The 11,248-nt window shown below is 40.3% G+C and overlaps 1 long non-coding RNA gene across 1 annotated transcript; it reads right to left on the bottom strand.

Annotated features, from left to right (window-relative positions):
- Positions 1-5,454: 5,454 nt before the first annotated feature.
- On the bottom strand, positions 5,455-7,623 carry LOC123185708 (uncharacterized). The gene is made up of 3 exons (XR_006493474.1): positions 7,412-7,623; positions 6,668-6,741; positions 5,455-6,166 (listed from the first exon to the last, which is right to left on the bottom strand). It is a non-coding gene; the product is annotated as an uncharacterized lncRNA (long non-coding RNA).
- Between the last annotated feature and the right edge of the window lie 3,625 nt (positions 7,624-11,248).

The following is an 11,248-nucleotide window of genomic DNA, read 5'->3' as shown; positions in this document are numbered from 1 at the left end:
ACTTTTATTTTTGAAGTTACTAAAAATTTCAGAATTTTTCAGAAGATGTTGAGGAGATTATTGAGGGGCTCATCGAGCCAAAGCTCGAAGGAAAAGGCACCAAAGCCTAAGTATAATTTGCCGCGCACCGCGGAGGTTCGGGCATGTGAATAACCTTCTGAGGATTTCTTGAGAGTAGCCGGGATCTATGAAGATTTTCATGAGTTGGCTCATAATGCAGGCCTCACCGCTTTCCTCCACGACCAATGCGATCAGTATCTCTTACTCACAAATACCTTTGTGCAAAACTTTCATTTTCATTCTAGGAACTCACCACCTACGGTGGAGTTTCATTTATATGATGAGCATAAGGAGATGTCACTTTATGATTTCTGTCGGATTTGTTTAGTCCCTTTTGGGGGCAAGACATAAGAACCACATCATGATGATGTGGAGGGATTTATTAATACTATCACTGTAGGGGAAACTAGGAAGGTTTCCGATGCACGAATCACTAGCATACATTTTCCTGTCTTACGTTACTTTGCATTATTTGCTAGTCGTTGCTTAATTGGTTGCAGAAACTATGGAAACCTTAGTATCCCTGATATTATTATTTTGCTCCAAGATTTATACAGTGATAACACTTTTAGTATGGGCGGCATTATTGCTAGACGTTAAGTATGAACCGTACTAAGGATCCCATCTTTGGAGGCATCTATGCTACACACCCAGCTACACATTTTAACATACCTATTAGGCATACTGAGAAGGAAGAAAAAATGCTGCCTCGTGTTTATCTTGATTATAAAAGTATGGTGGAACATGATTTTATTGTTAAGAATAGGACAGGAGAGCTTAAATATCAATTATTCTTTAATAAACATCATCCTGAGACCATTACCTTGCCTGCTCCTGCTTTGTTTGATTTGACTGTAGGCAAGTACCTTGTTCCGTTGACGGCTATCCACGCCTACCGGAACCTTGCACCAGCCGAGGAGCCAGAACCGGAACCACAATTTGATCCTTCACGACAGTCTAACTATCAGTGGGATCCGGAGATGATTGCCAGCCAGTGGCAATCGGAGCCTTCTTCTTCCTCATCACAGTACGACCCCAACAACTATTATTATGGATATTAGCCAGGCCAGCCGTGGCCATAGACCAACTTAGGCCAAAGGCCTAAGCTTGGGGGAGTACGTATTTCTCACCGACATTACATTTATGTTCACACACACTCATTGCTAGATGTCGGTGCTCATACTTTTTCATTGTATCACCCATGTTAGTTTATTTCCTTTTATGCTTTCTTCTTGCGTGTTTAATAAACCTTAAGAAAAACCAAAAAAAAATTAGTTGTAGCTTTTAATTAATTTACTTTCCATGCTTGTAGTAGTAATTAAAAAGAAAACCCAAAAATATTTCCTTTTCTTCTTTTGCTTGTTGGGAGCTTTCCCGTGTAAATAGTTTTATTTCTTTTTTTTGGGGGGGTCAGTAGGAGAAGACCATGATTAAATTGTTGAAGTGGCTCTTATATGCATTATTGTTTATCTGACAAAAGAGCCCATATTGCCTTGTCTTCTCCTGTTTATTGAATGCTCGCAGATTCCAGCTTAGTCCAATGCACGTGCACTCTTATTATTATTCACACCGTTCGGTTGTGCAAGTGAAAGGCAATTATGATGATATACGATGGACTGACTGAGATGAGAAAAGCTGGTATGAACTCGACCTCTTTTGTTTTTGTAAATATGATGAGCTCATCGTTCTTGATTCAGCTTGTTATGAATAAACATGTTTGCAGACAATTAGAGATCATAGTTGCTTGTGCCATGCTTGATTAGCTATGAGTTATAATGGTTTACCTTGCGTGCCAACATGCTATTAAAATGGTTATGATGTGATATGATAGGGTGGTATCCTCCTCTGAATGATTTAAGTGACTTGACTTGGCGCATGTTCACGCATGTAGTTGAAACAAATCAACATAGCCTTCACGATATTTATGTTCATGGTGGATTATATCATACTCATGCTTGCATCCAATGTTTATTAATTTTAATGCATGTACATGGCTATTGTCGCTCTCTAGTTGGTCGCTTCCCAGTCTTTTGCTAGCCTTCAGCTGTACTAAGTGGGAATACTGCTTGTGCATCCAAACTCCTTAAACCCCAAGTTATTCCACATGAGTCCACTATACCTTCCTATATACGGTATCTACCTGCCGTTCCAAGTAAATTTGTATGTGCCAAACTCCAAACCTTCAAATAATCATCCTGTTTTGTATGCTCGAATAGCTCATGTATCAACTAGGGCTGTCTGTATCTTCCATGTTAGGCGGGTTATTCTCAAGAGGAGTGGACTCCGCTCCTCACTCACGAGATAAAGGGCTGGTCACCGGGATGCCCAGTCCCATGCTTTATGCAAACTAAATCAAAATAATTGCAAACAAAACTCCCCCTGGGACCTGATGTATGTTGGAGGCACTCGTTGTTTCGAGCAAGTCATGGATTGATGTTTGCTGGTGGAGGGGAGTATAAACTTTACCATTCTATTTGGGAACCGCCTATAATATGTGTAGCATGGAAGATATCGCCATCTTTTGGTTGTTATGTTGACAATGAAAGTATACCGCTCAAAATTTTATTCACCTCTATTTTAAAACTGAGCTCTGACACCTCTACAAATCCTTGCTTCCCTCTGCAAAGGGCCTATCAATTTACTTTTATGTTGAGTCATCACCCTCTTATTAAAAAGCACTAGCTGGAGAGCGCAACTGTCATTTGCATTCATTGCTGTTAGTTTACATTGGGTGTGACTATGATTAGATCTCTTTTACCATGAATTACAATGTCTAGTCAGTCCTTGATCTTTAAAGGTGCTCTGCATTTATGTTTTGCGGTCTCAGAAAGGGCTAGCGAGATACCATCTTGTTATATCATATTATGATTGTTTTGAGAAAGTGTTGTCATCTGAGATTTATTATTATGGCTTGCTAGTTGATTATGTTATTGATATGAGTAATCATGAGACCCGATAATTATTGCAAACTAGTCGTCACCCCGTGCGCCCGCACGGGCTAGACATTATAAGGGGACAAAAATATTCAAGTTGTTTTTATAACATTTGTTAGTTGTGAAATTTATAGATCAGAGAAAATAGAAAAAAACTCAAAATTCATTAGGCACGACATTAACCAACACTCAAATGAACTGATCTATTGCTCACATTCTTCAGGGTCAATGTACTTTCGACGACTTGACGTCCATTTTCTCGTATTTACTATTAACTGGAACGTAATAGTGTGAAAACGCAGTATGAACACATTTAGAACTTAGCTGGATATCCATGGACAACATACCGCTAAAGTTTTTATCAAATATGGAATGAAGCCAATATGGATCGTATGGTGAATAAGAATAAGAATGACCACAATCCTCTTGAAAAAGGGGTTAGAAATATTAGTGTGTCATTAACTTGACATGTTATATGTATGATTCTAATTGTGGTTGTCAAGTTCTCCTCTCTTCATTTTAAATCATGTCCTTGTATACTTATTAATATAACTATCTGCTACTAAGACAATAACTCTACAATTGGAGGTAATTTTTCAATAGGATAAATTGCATCATCTCAGCGTGAATGAAAAATGTTATTATGAAGATATCACTGTCTCATTGGAGTTATAGAATCCCACCATACCTTTATTTTCCTTCCCCAGCAAAAGAGTTGAATTTAAGACATGTAACAGCCATATATGAAACCTACATTTTTCTATTCATGTGCATTTGTTATTACTGAAAGAGATACGGAATTTTATTTTAGTTGATAATTGAGCGTCTTTTACCAAGACAGAATAGGAAATTTCAAAGCCATCATTTCTACCTAGGTCTACATGATCTATAATTATTCTGGTGAAGATTGACTAATATAATTTGACTAATAATTTTACAGTACATATTGCAAGTGAAGGCCTAATGAGTTAGAAGTAAAAAAATTGCACACAGTAGATCTCCAGTATAACAAATTTAGGAGATTCGCTTACCCAAATTTGTCTTGCGCATAGAGATAGTGACATGTTAATAAGGTATGTTTTATTTAAAGGAATGAAAAACATCTGATTGGCTTCTCGCATCAGATAATAAGATGTTACCATTTTCATACACAATTATATTGAAGGTAATCGTTACCATGTTCGATCACAAATTACAGAAAGTAACTTTCCATCGGTAGTTATTGATTTGCACTCCAGCACTAAAAATTTCACACCTGGGTATATGCTTTTGACAATTACAGTCACCGAAAAATATAATAGTTCTCGAAGGGTGCCCATAGGATTAACATAAATTAAATAAATTGTTAAATTACTGGTTAGGCCCTTTACAGGTAAATTATTAGTGGGAACATGCATGTATTATTATTTTCATTGCAATCTTTAGGAGAAACAAAGTTAAATAGTTTCAGTTAGTTCATGATTGGATGCATCACATGTGTTTATGGGTCTGCACGTTTTTTCTACCCAGTCTTTTGATTCTTATGCAAATTCTATCGGTTCTCATTCTTACATTGTTTTGTTAGATTCTCGTTTAAATGAAAAGGCATTCTATGCAGCACGGGTTTGCACACGTAATCCCTCAATTCGTTTAACATAACATAACTTCTATTTTTTGGTAAAGATATATACATGAATAGGCTGAACTAAATCCATGCCACATATAAGCAAGTTAGTGTGTGATATAAGTAATAGTCCATTATTAGTTTTGAAAACAAAATGGAGAAGACGCATACTTCTCTGCATTGTTATAGTTAGTGCAATTATAACTGTTAGCAAAACTGAATCTTCTAGACCTTCATTTTTAAGACTACTATTCATTCAACAACTTTGATATAGTAGTCATTTTTAAGATCATCACAAAAAGCACAATGAATAGATTGGTGTTGAAGAAGCAAAACATGTCATTTCAAGTTGAATCAGATACACACAAAGGATACATTTTTAATCATACCTACGGTTGGACATCTGAGAAGCTATTTCTCTTCATATAGTCGACATGACAACTTCTCTATTGTTATATTTGAAAAACTTCTATAATAACGTCCATTCAAGGGAGATTAAGCTGCTACTTTTGCCAATTCTTGCGAAAGCAAATCGAGGTGTTATGTATTCTTTAGTCTGATCAAATATAGGAATGAAATGATGAGTTTCTACATTCCATCCTAGGTCGTTCTTTTTTATCTCAATCTTAGAGCAGAAATATGCTATTAAATATTATGCTATTTCTGAATAATATAGATATCCGAACGACACAGGCTGTGCTGCACGTAATTTACACTAAATTTAAATACTAAGTAAAGGACAATGCTGCTTGAGAAATATTCCACATGTAAGTATTAACATCAGATAAGTTCCGACATATATAGTTAGTTAATATATCAATAAAAAGAATAGATCACATGGATCCGTTCTTACTTTAAGAAACTTTGACACCATGGTTGCTACTGTATTATTCCCAGATAACCCAACACTACTACCGATCAGTAGTTCTTCAGCCAATTGATTTTCTTCAACATCTTGTTTCTAGGGCATTGCCTGCTCATATTGTTCAGAAATTGCATCCAACAATAATAAGTATCACTTGCAGCATCACAATTTATAAGAATCGATTGCGGCAAATACGGATTTTCATATAACTTGTCTTATAAGAAAAGGCTATACAATCGGCATCAGCTATTGTTCCTTCAGCTATTTTTCAGTATGCATTACCTAAAAATCATGTGCAGCTCCGAGAGGAAGATGGATATTTCAAGATTGGAGCTGGGCAGAGGAAAAGGGCCACTTTGCATACCTGGTTGTTGAGCTTAAAGAAGTTCCATCGGATAGATTTTGTCCTCATAAGAGTTTAGCTGTTGTTACCTACATACTACATCCAAGAGAGGCATCAGGCCACACTGATGGTCCGAGCTCCTGACTTCTCCTCCTACAGAAGCTCCTACACCGGTGCCATCTCGGCCGTCAGCCATGTGTGCCACTCGGGGCGGGACACGCTATTGTCTTGAAGCAACTACATGAGGTGGCAGCGCTGCATGCACACAGGTGCCGACTCAAGAATGGCTCTATCTTTTATGCCGTCCTCATTGGTGAGAGGTATGATGTGGTGAGGCAGAGCATGATTGATGCTCCAGGATCCTAAAAAACAAACAAACAAATGCTCCGTAATATGATATTAGTTCTCTAAAAATATGATTTAGCACATATGTAACACTTTTAATTAGGGAAACAACATGTATATATACAAAATTGACCAGGAGACAACATAAATAACATATTGCTAAGTATAATCGTGGTGACACCATGATGTGAAAAAACCCGAGCATGAAAGTAGTAATGTGCAAAATGAATCCCAACAAATTGGATCCTGCCATGTATGCACTTTGATCGGCCAAAATCAAACCCTAGTTGGAGGAATAAGGTAGTCAGGTAGCCGGTGAAGCAATCATTCAATAGTGGTTGAGCAGCTAACCAATCTCTTATTGGAAAATTGATTTGCTCACCAGGTTAGAGATGCCCAACTATGCAGCTGATTTCAGCCATGGTGCAAATTCTGGCTGGCACACAGAAGGGACTTTACAATATGGACTGTATTCAGTACACAAAATATAGATGTCAACATAAGTGGGAGTAACTCACCTTATATAAGACAATCTAACCGAAATCAGCAATTGTAGATCCCATGCCTCACATTCTTGACAACCGATTTTTACCTTTGACACAAAACATGGGAAACATCTGAAAGTATTACTATGATACAAAGAGCTGGTGAGAGAAACAAACTTATGATAGAAACTGTTGCTTTCAGACATCCATAAGTTTAAGTACAGAATAGGGTGAGCATTGAAACTTAGTATATCACTATAGCTACACCGTTGCGGTTTATAAATTAATAATTAACATATCAACTGAAATTGATGTCATCTATTTACTATAGAGAGTGAGAAGTGGGAACACTAAGCTTGCTCGCAGCCAACATGATTCTACTGCAGAACTGATAGAATATTTCTATGATGGAACACCACAAATTCTTAAATGGTTAATGAGAGCAATGCAATTGTCGAAGCCTTAAAGATGTATAGTTGAAGGCATAACCATTTGTAAAACATCACATATACAACTTTTAAGCCCCCCAAAGATGAGAAGAAGTGAAAACAAACTATGGCCTGATTTGGCACACTACTGCTAATAATAGTACATAAGGACTAACATTGTTTACTGCTATGGTCCTAGATTTGAAAATTTGAAATAAAAAGGAGATCTAATGATTTGGGGGGAGGGGACTGAGAATAGATCGATGGAGTTGCAGCATGAATGGCCGGCGACCTACGACAGAGAAAATAGAGAGAAAGGGAGATGGCCGGGCGCTCTACGGCGGTGTACCTCAAGGCGCGAGGCTCCAGCTTCCGCTTGCTGGCGATGAATTGGAGCGCCACCAGCCGCAGGACTCGTCAACCTGACAGATCGAGAGAAAGGTAAGAATCCTGTAGCAACACGGTCTGCCAGATCGAGGAAAGGAGAGGATCCTGCAGCAACATGGGAAAAAATCAATCTAGGAAAAGGAGAGGACTCTTGAGAGGTTGGGACTATCATAACGTGGAGGTCTGGTGAGAGTTTTTTTTAAAGAATCGGGAGTGATTGGGACTATTATTTATGTTTTGACTCGCGAGAGGGTTATATCTTTTTAGTGACTCGTGAGAGGTTGGGACTGCCATAAATTGTGTATTTGAGTTTTTTTGCCAAGGATTGTATGGGTTGATCTCCACCGTAATTACTTGGTCCCATCATGATAAATGGCTCGTAATTTCTAATTAATGTGGTAATTTCTAGGAAGTCGCAAATTAGTATAGGTATAGATAGATAGATAGATAGAAGATAGATAGATAGATGTGGTTAGTTATAATATTTGCTGAAAACTTGAATGCTAGCTTGACATATTTACAATAATAAGAGCAAACAGAGTTTGTAAAAGTTTTTCTTTATCTCTTTCAGTTTGTCAACTGAATTGCTTGAGGACAAGCAAGGGTTTAAACTTGGGGGAGTTGATACGTCTCCATCGTATCTACTTTTCCAAACACTTTTGTCCTTGTTTTCGACTCTAACTTGTATGATTTGAATGGAACTAACCAGGACTGACGCTGTTTTCAGCAGAATTGCCATGATGTTGTTTTATGTGCAGAAAATAGAAGTTCTCGGAATGACCTAAAACTCCACCGAATATCTTACAATAAATAATAAAATATCCTCACCAAAGATGAAGACCAGGGGGCCCACACCCTTCTCATGAGGATGGGGGGCACGCGTGCCCCCCACCCTCGTGGGCCCCCTGGAGACCCCCTGACTCCAACTCCAACTCTATATAACTGCTTTCGGGGAGAAAAAAATTGGAGAGAAGAAATCATCGCGTTTTATGATACGGAGCCGCCGCCAAGCCCTAAAACCTCTCGGGAGGGCTGATCTGGAGTCCATTCGGGGCTCCGGAGAGGGGGATTCGTCGTCGTCATCATCATCAACCATCCTCCATCACCAATTTCATGATGCTCACTGCCGTGCGTGAGTAATTCCATTGTAGGCTTGCTGGACGGTGATGGGTTGGATGAGATTCACCATGTAATCGAGTTAGTTTTGTCAGGGTTTGATCCCTAGTATCCACTATGTTCTGAGATTGATGTTGCTATGACTTTGCTATGCTTAATGCTTGTCACTAGGGCCCGAGTGGCATGATTTCAGATCTAAACCTATTATGTTTTCATAAATATATGAGAGTTCTAGATCCTATCTTGCAAGTCTATAGTCACCTATTATGTGTTATGATCCGTTAACCCCGAAGTGACAATAATCGGGATACTTACCGGTGATGACCGTAGTTTGAGGAGTTCATGTATTCACTATGTGCTAATGCTTTGTTCTGGTTCTCTATTAAAAGGAGGCCTTAATATCCCTTAGTTTCCATAAGGACCCCGCTGCCACGGGACGGTAGGACAAAAGATGTCATGCAAGTTCTTTTCCATAAGCGCGTATGACTATATTCGGAATACATGCCTACATTACATTGACGAATTGGAGCTAGTTCTGTGTCACCCTATGTTATGACTGTTACATGATGAACCGCATCCGGCATAATTATCCATCATTGATCCGATGCCTACGAGCTTTCCATATACTGGTTTACGCTTATTTACTTTCCATTGCTATTGTTACAATCACTACAAAATACCAAAAACATTACTTTGCTTTCATTACTCTTTTGTTACCGTTGCCATCACTGTCATATTACTTTGCTACTAAACACTTTGCTGCAGATACTAAGTTTCCAGGTGTGGTTGAATTGACAACTCAGCTCCTAATACTTGATAATGTTCTTTGGCTCCCCTTGTGTCGAATCAATAAATTTGGGTTGAATACTCTACCCTCGAAAGCTGTTGTCGATCCCCTATACTTGTGGGTTATCATGGTCCGACACGAGCCATGTGATTAGGATCCAGCTTGGTATATCACGTCTTCACCATGGCCCAGGCCTCTCACGCACCCTCTCGGCAGGCCGATATCTTCCACAGCCGGACACGCCGCCGCGCTCCCTTGAACAGCTCTACCAGCTTCTCCATGCTTCCTGGAGGGGAGTCGGATGGCCATAAAGCCTTGGCTACACTCCGCATCACCTGCCGAGCTTGCTCGTGCAACTGCGACAGCCCTTGCAGAAGATCACTTGATGATCCGGACACCTCCTCTTCGGGGCGGTTCGTCAATACACCTGCAATTACAGTTATATCAGCTACCGTTACCTCCAAACTGTTATAAGATAAAAGCGGCCATGCATTGAATATGTCGCCTTGCAACTTCTTGTTCTCCTTCACAGATTCCGCTAGTTGAGCTCGCACATCTTTTAGTTCTTCGCCCAATTTGGCGTTCGAATCCTAGAGTTTCTTTTTCTCCTGAACGACTTTTGTCAATACACGCTCACCCGCTGCTAGTAGCTTTTTGGCTCCGTGTTCTTCGCTTCGAGCGGCGTCCAGCTGCTCCCGTACTTGGTCTAACGACCCAACACAAAGATAAATTCCCAGATTGGCACTATCGGTGCATCATTATCAATTTTCGTTAGAGGGAAATATTACCGAGAGATGCCTTGTATTTCTCTAGTTCGGCATTGGCAGCAAGTAGCTGGCACTGACACTTTTCTAGTTCTTGAGCTAGCTGGGTGTTCTTCTCTGTAAGTACCTAGTTGTACATTGATCCTTAAATCAGTCGTTTCAACTCCTTTAAGTCTTGGGGGCTACTGGCATATGGTTATCATAGTCAAACAAAACAAATTTACCTGCACATCTTTCAAATGTTGCTTTGTGGCCCTGTTAATTCCATCTCGGGCAGCTCGGATGTATGCATCGGCCGAGCTAAATGCGTTAAACGACTCTTCTGAAAAGCCAGGGTCTTGTAAAATGGCCCGGCGGCGCCGATGATTCATGGAACTCTCCACTTCCGAGTTGGTGACAGATACATCATCTGAGTCCTCGGCTGGGGGATAGTCCGGTGTCGCCCCGCATCTGCCCCCGTCTTCATGGCACGATTTGAATCCTGGCTGCGGGAAGTACGGCCACTCGAACCTCCGGATATAGTCCGGTGCACCTTTCTCCTGACACATGGAAAACGGGAAGGTCATGGTTGGACGTGACTGCTCAGGTGCATGTTGACGAATTCGTACCTCTTCGATGAAGGTACGACCGTGCTTTCGTTTGCTTTCCTCTTGGAGGACTCGCCCGGAGTAGGGAACGCCCTCTTAGGAGGAACCCTTGGAGCGGTACGTCACGCCGAACCCTTTCCCTTTTGAGCACAGGATAGTGAGGTGGGTAAGAAGGAAGGAGAGATTTCTTTTGAATAAGGTGTCTTCGGATCACTTACGTGTGAAGCTGGGAGGAAGCTGGGGTAGTCAGCGATAATAGGTACATATGTACCATTGTAGCACATCTGATAGAACTTTCCCTCCTCAAGCTCCATGAATATGTCCAGGTCTTCTTCATATCCGGGGTCAAGATCCCGGTTGCGATTCTCCAGCTGAGGGGCAGGGTCATGGATCCCCTCGATAGCCTTTCGCCATTCCTATTATGAGCAGATAAGGTGCTTCCTGTCAACAAATGATTCAAGGACAAGATAAATTAAGTGAAGCCGAACCTTACCCGCTGGGAGGATTGTACATGGAAAGTCCGTCTCGATGTTGGAGACAGCTGA

This window comes from Triticum aestivum, chromosome 2A (genome assembly GCF_018294505.1).
Source record: "Triticum aestivum cultivar Chinese Spring chromosome 2A, IWGSC CS RefSeq v2.1, whole genome shotgun sequence".
NCBI lineage: Eukaryota > Viridiplantae > Streptophyta > Magnoliopsida > Poales > Poaceae > Triticum > Triticum aestivum.
Note: the sequence above shows the minus strand (reverse complement) of the source record. Positions and strands in the feature narration are given on the sequence as shown.